The following is an 11299-nucleotide window of genomic DNA, read 5'->3' on the forward strand; positions in this document are numbered from 1 at the left end:
TTGTTGAGCCAGACTGGACCCATTATCAAGTGATGCCTTACAAGTTGAATAAGCTAATGGATAAATATTCCATCATAATTGCTAGAGGTAACAGGTGACCTTCCAGGCACAGGATGAGGTGGCAGGCGTATGAAATTAGTGTCACTGTCAAGCTGTTTGTAATCCAAGCCCTCTGCCTGGGGGGCCCAGCTTTGCAAATGGGCACACAACCAAATAGAAAGAGGCAAAGGCAGGGGGTAGGAAAAAGGATAAACAGTCCTCTTTTCCTGTCACTTCTGCCATGGGTCCTCAGCAGCTTCTCTGCTGCTGACTGACTGGAGAATTAGGAATCCAACATCTGTGCAACGTGAGTTAGAGCTGTACCTGTGCCACTGCTGTGCGAGGCACTGAGCGTGCCAAGAGCCCAGCTGCTCTTCTTCAGGTGAGCCAGGAGAAGCCGTGGAAAAGAGATGATCAAAAGCTCGGTAAGACAGGGCACGTACAAGGACTGGATTGTCCTGCTGGGCATTTGCCGTGCTGCGTGACATGTCATTATGTTGTCTGGTCTCTGTTGCTGGGAGAAATCTTTCAGGAGACCAGGACTGTCCACCAGGCACAATTTTTTTTCTCCACAGCTTTCATCACTCTTTTGAAAGCTGAAAGATACCTAAATATTTACCATTGTCCAAGTAATGCAATCCAAACTGCAGCCCCTATTGACAACAAAACAACAGAATTGTGAGAGGGCAGGTTCACTTATGATATTTCTGTTGTCAAATGATATTTGTGAAAGGACAAAACACAGTGGGGTCCTGAGCAAAGTTTACCAAAAAAAATTAAGAATTCAGAAGATAGTTTTCCTGAAATTTAAAGAAGCATCAAGTGTTTTAATATCAGATTCTCTAAATCATCTTTACTTTAGGATTTATATGTATGTTATTTTAGCTAAGGATATGAATTCTTATCTGTAAATATACATAACAATACTATTGTGCCAATTTACAGCAAGAAAAGCATCAAATTAAATCTAAGAGCTTGTTAAATCCTTATTTTTCATGCTACAAGCCATGCATTTGCAGTCCTTCCTCCTCCCTGTACTATTAACTTTCATACCATTTAGAAATATTTTTCTCATCTTCAGCTTTAAATTTATGACCTATATATTTTTAAAGTTGTCTCTTGAATGTCTAGTCTTGATCTATTTAGTGAAGATGGACATTTGTGGACTATTTACAAGATTCTGGCACTAAACCTGTTGGTGGTGTTCAGGGTTTGTTTTTCAAATGGCTTTCCAGAAATGTGTGTGTTTTTATGCTTGTACAATTTACTACTCCTATTTCCATTGTCTTTATGGATGGAGACGCTTGCTCTGGTGTCAAGAATACCATTGGGGGCTACACTTCCTATCGGGCTTTGTTCACTCTTTGTTCACTCTGCCCCCCACCTCCCAGACTCCAGTAAAATACAGTTCAGTGTTTGGGATTTCCCATTCATCCCGATTAAAACAAAGCCAGCAAAGTTTCCCCCACCAAACTGCGTGCCTGTTTTGAAGAGGCGGCAGCCACCAGCTTTGGTTTTGTCAGGGATGAAAAGAGGGCATCGCAGCTGTAAGGCAGCGCAGACGTGTGAAATGGGTTTCACACGCTGCTCAGCTACCAGTGGGGTGGCCATGTATGATTCAGTCTGCGCTGAGTCAAGAAAAGGAAAAGCCTTCAAAGCCACGCCAGCCATCACCTCTTACAAACCCTAAGTACCCCTTTTGACTGCCGTTGCTTTGCTGAAAATAACACATTTAGTCATTTGTCATAATTATAAGGGTCCCAGTGACAAGGAATGCGGGCCCACCTCTCAGCCCTGCCAGGATGGGGATAATGCCGACAGCAGGGGACGGCTGCTGCCCGCAGACCGCGGCAGCCCTGCCAGCAACACTCCCGCCCAGAGGTCACCCCTGGCCTCCACCAGAAGCTCGGCCCACATGATTGATAGGCTCACAGCGAAACTAATAATTTCACAGATCTTCATTTCCATTCATCTTCCTAACATGAAATTTATCTCAGTGTGAAGGATCCTGGCCATGCAGCAGTAAATTGGTGAGCCAGAAATCTATTACGGCCTCAGAGGTGCCACTCAAACCTTCCAGGACCCATCCCCCACTACACCTCTCTTTAACTTCTTGCTTTCTGCAAGTATTTCCCAAAGACAAATGAAGAACATATTATTTTGTGTCCATGTATTGTACCTCTAAACATGATCTGCAAAACTCAACCAACCTTATCCTGTTTTCCCTCTCAGCCACTTGCAGTGTGCACATCAGTGCTGGCACATGTTTCTGAGACTCACAAATGTCTAATTTATTAGAAATATCCATTTAATCACCTTTTGAATAAGGACATAAATACACTTTTTTCTTTCCCCTGTCAGTTACCTAAGCTCCTCAAGCTTTTTGCAAAAGAGTTTGCTTTCTCGCACAAGGAAGACCTTCTGTACTCCCAATCAAATTCTGAGTCCTCCAGCAGTGTGAGTGAAGATTCCTGTAGGGACTGCTGTACCTTCCAGAAAACCTCAACAAGAAAACCTACACCCCATGTGTGCATCAAGTAAATATGGGGAGGGGAGTCAAGGCAGTAGAAGGTGAAACTTTCTGCTAGGGGTGTGTGTAGTATCTGTAGCTTGAAGTTACCCTCAGATACTCATGGAAATAGTGAAATAATGGAAGGGAAGTAGTTTGAACTTCTACATTTCCCCTACTCCAGCCAGCAAACAAACATCAACAGAGGCTTTCTTTGCAAATCAAGTATCAATGAACACTTGAGGGAGGTGGCATGGGAAAAAATCATGGATGGACACACACACATACACAGAGTAAATTCTGAACAAGAACTTCAGGACATGGTCACTGGTCACCACCTGCTGAAATGCTTCAAGACCCACTTTCTGTAAGCTGATGTCCCTTGGTCTCTTAAGCCAACACCACAAGTGGCTGCCAGGGAGCCCCTACTCTCTAGAGCCTACTGACCAAGGTGTAGGAAACGTGTATATACAAAGCAAAAGTGTTCTATGAAATCTTTTCCTTGAGCTTTTGGGATATGGCTTACATGTACCTCAACTTGCCTGATCAGGAGCTAAAAAGTATTTTGGACAGCTGCATGCTTCTGACAGCCTAAAAGTGATCAAACCACACTTGAATTTTTATTTACTTGAAATTTTCACCTTTGCATCTTTCTTATTTACCAGGTAAAGAGTAGGCTCTGCTGTTTGCTTTCTTGCTGTGGAAAACAATTTCAACTGTTTTTTCAGATCTTTATTTAGTGAAATTTGGTCATTAATAATCTAGCACTGAGTAGCATCTTCTTTTGAGAACAGTCACCAAAATTAACCTACTCATGTAATAAGGTCTTGGTTTGCACAAGTAAATATTGCAGACTTAAAAACTACACTATCAAAACCTTGGTGGCTACATCCTTATGGCTTTACTTGCTTTTTTTTTGTTCAAATTCCTGTTACACTCACACGCAGCATCCATGACATGTCCAAGGTCTGGATCCCAAGATTTTGCCAAATGCAAAAAAAAATGGCATCTCTAAAGATGTTACCAGACAAGCAGAATTATATGAGAAGACACATGCAAAGACCAAAGAATGAGCTCAGTCTTTTTTTCAGTATAGCAAAATGCTGTCTACTCAGACTATCAAAAAATCCAGCTTTATCCTCCCAAGTCTGTTCCTGTGTTGCAGATTGCACCACTTTCCTGTAGCTCATCCACAATGAATAAACTTTATTTTAATTTAGAAAGCAGTCTCATGCTCTATTTTTACTGCAAGGAAAACAACAGATTTCCCCTCCCCCTAGCAAAAGCCATTGCAGAACCCAGCCCCTGGCAGCTGCTGCTGACTTTAAGCACCATATATAAGGTATTAAACCACCCACTTTATGTTCTAATAACATTAACAGTCTCACATGAACCAGGACATTCAGGTTAAAGCTGAAATTCTCTCCTTAAGTCACCACACTGTGTCTAGGTACAGTATTGCAGCACTTAATCAGAGGGCCTCAGAGCAGTGGGGGGTTCATACCATATGTGCTATAATACCTAAGCACAGCGGGGTGAGTTAAGGACAGAGTTTTAGACTTAACTGAATTTCTTAGGTTCTGTCAGAACCATGCTTAATGTTTTTGAAAAAATTGCATTATGTGTGTCTGGAGAGTTACTTTGTCCTTAAAAAACAAAAAAAAATGGAAAGAAAGATATAGTGGGGATGGGAAAAAAGTGAGGATGATTTCTCAGGAAAATATGAAAGTAGGTGTATACAATGCCAACTATCTAAATTGCAAGTGTGGACATGGTGATATTCTACAAATATTTATACAACTTTCAGACACATAACTTAATCCAGATGACTGTGATAAAGCTATATGAAGAATACTCTTTCTAAATTTTACAAAATTTATAATTTTTAAGCCATTTACTTGAACTATATGATGTTTCATTTTCTTACGGTTTTCTTCAAGGCCCCAGCCTAGAGTTTGGTGAGCACTGCAAAATACACTCTCTAATGAGATGCTTATGTTTTAAAGAAGAATAATATTTCTGCTAGATTTGTGCTTCTTCTCGTATTTGTTGTAAATATGTATTTCCTATGTATTAATCACAGTTCATATTCAAAACTGATGCTCATATAAAAACCCCAAAAAACAATCTGCAAAAGGGTGAGGGATCTAAACTTGACAATGTAATACTGAGTTTTCCGAGGGCAGCTATATTTACTGGTGATATCACAGAAAGCCCAAAAATCAAACCCTTCATTTCTTACTAATGCAACAGAAAATAAAATATATTTAAATACACAGCACCTATATATCCTCAAATCTAAAAAAGAGGAGTAAAAGAAGCCGTACCAAAACTGTACAGCCAATATTCGTTTCTGGAAACAACACTTCTACAATATACATCTCATTGGTGGTTATGGTGAAGATATTTTTGTTTTTAAAGAACATTCAGTATCACCTAGACATCTACTGTTCCCATAGAAAACTGGCAAAGTAAATTTCCACAGTACATACTATCTTCATTGGCCCTTGAGTCAAAACCCCTTTTCACAAGTAGGCGGTAGGTGCTTTTCTAGAATTATTGCTGCATCCTCTGCAAGGGAAATCAATCAAAGAGAATATGAGCACCATCCAAGGATTGTTGCCCTTCTCTCACTAGTACAGGTCAGATGTGATGTCTCATATAATAAGTTGTACCTTGGCAAACAACTTACCTGATGATTTTAATGTGGGAAACCAGCAAGAGTTGAGGGAATGTCTGAGAAAGACACATGAAACACACCTTCAAGAACAATCCCCAGTGAAAATACAAGCTTGCCTCTCTGGAGAAAAGCTCATTAAAAACTAGCAGATCTCAGTGGTTTTGTTGCAAACCAATCAACCTGAACCTGCAAAGGAGTCTGACCTCACCCAGATTCATGGGTCTTCTATTTTTGACTTTACCTGCTAGTGATAAGAATTGATTTAAATTATTCTAAAATTAGCGCTGTACATCAAAGGATGATTATAGCAGGTCTCGGGAATTTTTCAGTGCACTTTTTCACGTTTTGCTGCTTTCTGTGTGTGTGTATCTGTTCTTTAATAGAAAAAGTTTAACACTTAAGTCCAGGAATTGGTGACTGAGTTTACTTTCCTCCTGGAGGAATAGTTGGAAATTGACTTCCTCATAAGTGAGGTTTTTACCCTGGGATGCAGGTAGAAACTAGAATGTAGTTCTCACAGAGTTAACAAGATCACTTTGCTGGGTTCAGGTCTCATGTAATTTAAGTTATCTATTGCCAGTGAAGGTACATAGCATTCTTTGCCACTACAGATCACCCTTCCAAAAACAGATTAGTGTTTTTTTTCAGTTTTAACCCGCCAAAAATGAATGGATTAAAAAATGTCCCAAATAATTGTCCCTTCTGTTTATACAGAAGGGGTTAAAAAAAAAACAAAACCAACAAAATAGAACCAAAACCAAACCAAACCAAAACAAAACAAACAAAAAAATCTAAATGCTTGTATAGTACTGTAAGAAAGCATTTTGTACTGGAAGATCTAAACACGCACATATAGATAGAGTCAACACAGGCAGACATACCAAAACTATAGACACCACACTAAGTTGCTAATCCAGAAAGAAGCCACCCCTATGTCTTGTTTTTATCTTTAACACCTTTTAGCTTCTTTTCGTCACACGTCTACCCTCCCTGCTTTTAGGCTGGAAGAAACTGTGAAGTGGTAAAAGGACTTTGTGCTCATAAAGGTTTGATGACTCGACCATCTGGCTGGGAATGCTCATAAAGGAAGCCCTGCAGAGGTTAAGGAGGTCAGAGACTACACAAGGAGGGGCTGAGGTGGGTCCCAGCGCTTCTCTGTCACCCAAATTCTGCCCAGCTTGTAGTAAGGTGGTCTCATCAACCTCCATAGGGAAGTGTATCTTTTGGACTGTGACAAACACCTTTCTCTTGATCGCTTTCATAATTCTGTGGAAACATAAAGGAAATCTCTCTGCCCATATCCCATTGTAATCGCTTCCATCCTCTACCAGTGCTCAGCTCATTAACAAGTGACCTGAAGGCAGGGGAAAAAAACTTCAACTTTTGTATAATGGAGCCTTGCTGTGTAGAGACTATAAAAGTAAACAGGCCTGGTTCACTAAAAAAAAAAAAAAAAAAAGCAGAAAAAAAAAGCAGAAAAAAATCCAAAACTGTTCTCTGAAACAATTAAATGCCTGCTTTTAAAATCTAGCTTCATGACAGGTATCTCAGTAATATATGCTTGTATTTTCCATGCTATATGCCCAAAAAGCATATATTTAAAACCTGCACACACAAAGTTGTAGGCTTCTGCTGTACTGATTGCCCTGGCAGCAGATAAGTGCCCAGCATCAGGTTTATGAATTGCAGGCTTCATTAGTCTTAAAATGGTAACAAAGGAAGATGCGTCCTAAAAAGTGTCATCCTTCATCTGAGAGGGTAGTGCCTGACACATTAGGAATCTATATGCTCAATTAACCACTGGCAGGCTCATTTTTTCTGTGCCTCTCACTCAGTCTCTCCCCCTACTCTTTTTCCTCACCACTCCATCCTTCCTTCTCACCGAATCCTTCAGCCCTTGCGTAGACAGCCCCGACTATATGCAAACACTCAATTACAGAGTGGCTGGAGGGATTACTTTTGGCTGCTACTTGTTCTCTCTCTCCCAATTTCCTGTGAAAAGCTAAATAATCTTATTGCTGTCTTCTGCTTTTGATTACCAAAAGTGAATGCACTCAGATCCTTTGTTTTTAAAGCTAGTTCACAAATTCAAAATCTGTCTTGGAAATTAACACAGTTTGATGATTAAACTGTAATAGCTCTTCAGATCCAGAACACTTTCTGAGGAAGCAAAGTCATATATACCTTTTTTCATAAAAATAACTATTTTATTGGTCTGAAATCAGTTTGTGAATCCAGCATTTGAATCTGTCCACTCCCTCCCCCATTATTTAAATGTATCCTTTATTATCCAGGCAGCCTTACAGAAACACTTTTGGCAGTCACAGCTTTTGGTGGGAGGAATAAACAGGTGATAAAAAGACCCAAACAAAATAAGGGAGGGAAAGTTAACAGGTAGGAAACACAGCCAATCAGAACAGAAAGCCAGTGTCCTAAATGTTTAATCCTCCAAAACTATTAGCATACACATGATTAACTGTATAGTAGACCTGATTAAGTGTGTCTGTACATTATGCTAATCCCTGCATGCTGATTGGCTGACCTGATTAATGGCCCACCAGACTCTGTGGCGGGATGGAAGGGCGATGTGCTGCTTTCACCGCCTCTCTGCAAAGAAAGCTGGGCAAAATAAGGGAGCAGTGTACAGCCAGTCACCCAACACGCAGCAAAGAAAGGGGACAAGAGTCGGGGGTCATACTCTTTGGGTCTGAACACCAAGTTAGCGACATAAAGTTTGAGAGAATGAAATTGATTTGTAGCTCTGTTTCCTAATATTTAAGCCTGTCATTAATATTATTTTTGGGTGCAATTCATATATTTGCTTATTATAGAGTTCACACCTGCTCCTCTCTGTATATCTCTCAGTACCCATATGCATGGGACACCTGCCACAGGAAAATAAAAGCGCTCTTCACAAATCGCCTTTAAAAAATTTTCCAAAAAACTACATGATCACCAGTCTTGCACTTCCACATCTTTCTAAAAGCATAGAATATGCAATTTTTAACCACACTTTTAAAGCAACTAATTTCAGCTTTTAAGGATTGATTCAAAGCATTTCTGAAGCCTTCAGGGGATATGGAGTCTCCTGGAGAGACTCCAGTGATGGTTTTGGAATTGTGTGGTTAAGTGCTCTAAAGACAAGCACTTGAAAATGCATTGATGCCCCTGCCCTGTCTGCAAAAACAGATGATATATATTTAGCTTGCACTCCTGCCTGTTATTGAGTTATTGACACTGAAAGTCAGCAGTCTTATTAAGCTGAAAGGACTTGCCAAATGGCCTCAATAGAAGCTTAATGTTTAGACAAAGAACTTAAAACAGACCCTTGTTTCGTTCTCCCACAAACATACAATGGTATGTATGGCACTTGGTAGGCATCTAACATCTGAAAAAGTGAAAATGCACGTGCACATCAATGTAAAAAATATGAAGTGTCTAGAAAGTCTGTATAATATTGATACACACCATCTGTTCTAGGTCAGGTATGTAAACTTTTTTGGCTGTGTACATTTATCCAGAGCAACTTAAGGGGATTAAACTTCTGGCCTTTAAAGTGTTGAATAGCTTTTCTTGAGTTACTTGAATGAGGTATTCACGTGAGGTCAATCTAGTTATAATGGGTCAAATTTAACAGCTGCTGTTGGCACAAGTTTGGTCTGTGGCAGTAAGTCTAGAATCTGCTCCCACAAAATGAGGTTCTCACAGGCACCCAAAGACTCAGAGCATGGCTGTGCCAAAAGGAGGGATCTCAGATCGGGGTGTCACACCAGTTAGACTGGTAATGAGTTGTGAGCCAGTGCACAGAGACTAAAGAATACAGAAGAGCTGGGCTGTTGGTGCTGTGCTTGTTCTTGCTCAGATGAATTTCTTCATAGTCCATAACTCAAGACCTGTGGAAATCTGTGTTATTGAGCACTGGCAGTGCTGATGTGGGAGACTGACTCAACCCTTCTGTTTTATCTCATGAAGCAAGTCATGGCATCATGTCTCTAAGCAGCTGTTTCACAAAAAGACAACCAAGAGAGAATCCAAAACACCAGTTATGTGTGTGGCAATGATACTGGTGAGGTAATTTTAGTTTGCTAAATGTTGCTAAGCAGGTGAATTTGATATTCTTAAATACTTATTTAGTTCTGGTAATTAATTACTTTCTGTGGGATGATTCAAGTGATATTTATTTTCACTATTATCAATAGGTTTCTTGATGCTTACCATTACCAATGTAATACATCACGATAAATGTATTGTATGAGTATGTATATGAGGAAATATGCCAGACAAATTGTTTAAAAATCCATACATTGAGAACAGAGCTGCTTGGAGCCAGCCTATACAGAATGCTGCTGAAGAATGTATATCTTAAACAGTCCTTCCTAAAACAAGAGACCCAAGCTGTGTGGAAGTCCTTTTTTCCCTCCTAGGGTCCCCAGCCCCAAACCTTTAATTAAAGATGGACACCCACCTTTACATTACATTACTTTTACACTGTTCTATTTAAAACCATAACTGTTCACCAAGTGATGGGTGAGCAGCAGACAGAGGAACACTTTTGTATGTATTTCCCTACTTGTGCATTTCTCTGTCTATGCTTTCATTGAAGTGTCATCCAGTTAAATACTCTGACATATGACCAATCACATGTGTTTGTGGTCTCTTACCTAGAGCAGGCCTACTTATTCTGGGTAAGAGACAGATTCGAGTCCCATCAAAGCATGAGAAACTTTAAAGTTCACATCTTTCAGCTTTTCAAGGTTAAATACTTCATGGTAGAGTAAAAAGGAATATCCTTCCTATGAGAGGAAAATCATGGTCAAGTGTTTTCTTCTCAGAAAGGGCTGCACATCTAGGACCACTTTTGTGCCCTGCCAAGGGACTGGCTGGTCTTAAGGTGTGAGCCAGTTACCGAGATACTCAGGCTGTCATTGCCTGGAACCACACCTGAGCTCCAGGGAGGTGAAGAACTCTCTAAGTCCCTTGTGAATCCAGATGTCTCCTGGGTTGGCAGTATCTGAGAATCTGGGACCTGGAAGTCCTACTTCACTCTACTTTGGATGTGTAAGTCACTGCTCCTTTCTAGCAACAAAAATCCATCACATCACAAACCACAGCAAACAAAAATATATCTCTGTATCTCAAAGAAATTTTCTTGACCGTCCAGGAGAGATCACCACTTAATTTGACTTCATACTTGATGAAGTTACCTTTACCAGCATACCAAGCCTATCAGGGCACACAGTCTGTAAAATTCCAAGTTTCTGTGAATTTCAGCTTTTACTAAGTGGACTAATTACTAGTGTCTTGCAAAAAAGGTTAGGCTGATTTGTAGCAATATTTAGCAACCACCTTCTGGATTTAAGGAAACAGTATTAGGCTAACCTCAAGAGACATGTAAATGATGTTCCTCTTTCAGTTTCCTGCTAAAAAGATGTAACAGTTCATGACTCTGCTTTTGTCAGATAGAGGTGCAAAAGCAATATTTTGCAGTGTGATTTTTAAGGATAGAGTAGCTTTATGTCTAAAAAAGCAAGCAGATTACTTACTTAATGTACTCCATATATGTCCCTGCTTCTGGTTAGAGAAGTTAAACCATAATTTCCTCTGAGAGGCATGGCATAGAACAGGCACAGCTTCATTTTAAACATGTTATTCTGTTGATTAGCCAGTGGAAGAGATCATGAAGAAGGAAGTATGCTTGTGAGCTATCTTTACCAAAGGCTACTACAAAGTGGTCAATACTTTCTCTGTGCAACTTGTAGATGCTGTACATGCTCAAGTGGAAGCACTGCTTTGAATGGACACAGCAAGTGTAGCAGATGTAGATATGAGCAAAAGGTTCTCAGACAGTAATTTACTCAAAAAATCTACCATGTTTTATTTGGAAAAGTCACAGGCAAGTTATTATTTTGCAAAATATATTTATTTACTGGTTGCAGTTTGGTGGCTTTTCAAAATCTTTACTCTGTGGTTTATTCACAATTATTCAAATTTTAGCTGAGTCCTGTAAGTATTTTGACACTTTTTTCACTGGAGGAAGGGGAACAGTTCTGCTGCAGACATTTCAAGGGAAT

Source organism: Parus major, chromosome 2 (assembly GCF_001522545.3).
Source record: "Parus major isolate Abel chromosome 2, Parus_major1.1, whole genome shotgun sequence".
In the NCBI taxonomy this organism is placed as follows: domain Eukaryota; kingdom Metazoa; phylum Chordata; class Aves; order Passeriformes; family Paridae; genus Parus; species Parus major.